The sequence below is a fragment of the Mandrillus leucophaeus genome, unplaced genomic scaffold, assembly GCF_000951045.1.
Source record: "Mandrillus leucophaeus isolate KB7577 unplaced genomic scaffold, Mleu.le_1.0 Scaffold29, whole genome shotgun sequence".
NCBI classification, from domain to species: domain Eukaryota; kingdom Metazoa; phylum Chordata; class Mammalia; order Primates; family Cercopithecidae; genus Mandrillus; species Mandrillus leucophaeus.
This window is the reverse complement of record NW_012103031.1, coordinates 89,412-90,042: the sequence shown is the minus strand read 5'-3', so window position 1 is coordinate 90,042 and position 631 is coordinate 89,412.

The window sequence follows — 631 nt, the reverse complement described above, 5'->3', positions numbered from 1 at the left end:
AAAAAAAAAAAAAAAAAAAGAAAAACTAAATTGTAAAAGCAATATCCAAGAATGAAAAATGTTATACAAATGCTACCTATAACAGTTATTTGGTGATCCAGCATTGTGTATTGCAAACCAGCCTTTCTAGACATATAGTAAATATTTCGTCTTCAGTTTTACTTTTTTTGTTTTTTAGACATAGTCTCGCTCTGTCACCCAAGCTGGAGTGCAGTGTTGCTCTGTCGCCCAGGCTACTAAAAATGCTAATTCTCTGCATTTTTAATAAAGACGGGGTTTCACCATGTTTGCCAGGATGATCTCGATCTCCTGACCTTGTGATCTGCCGGCCTCGGCTTCCCAAAATGCTGGGATTACAGGCATGAGCCATTGCACCCAGCCAATTTTACTTTTAAATAAAATGTACACCTCAATAAATTCACTAAGATCAATCATGCTATAGATATCTGGGCTTGCAATTCAAGAATAATATCATTGAAATAAAAGTTCTAAGCACACAGTTTATTTTTATTTATTTATGTATTTTTGAGATGGAGTCTCAGAGTGTCGCCCAGGCTGGAGTGCAGTGGCGCGATCTCGGCTCACTGCAAGCTCTGCCTCCCGGGTTCACACCATTCTCCTGCCTCAGCCT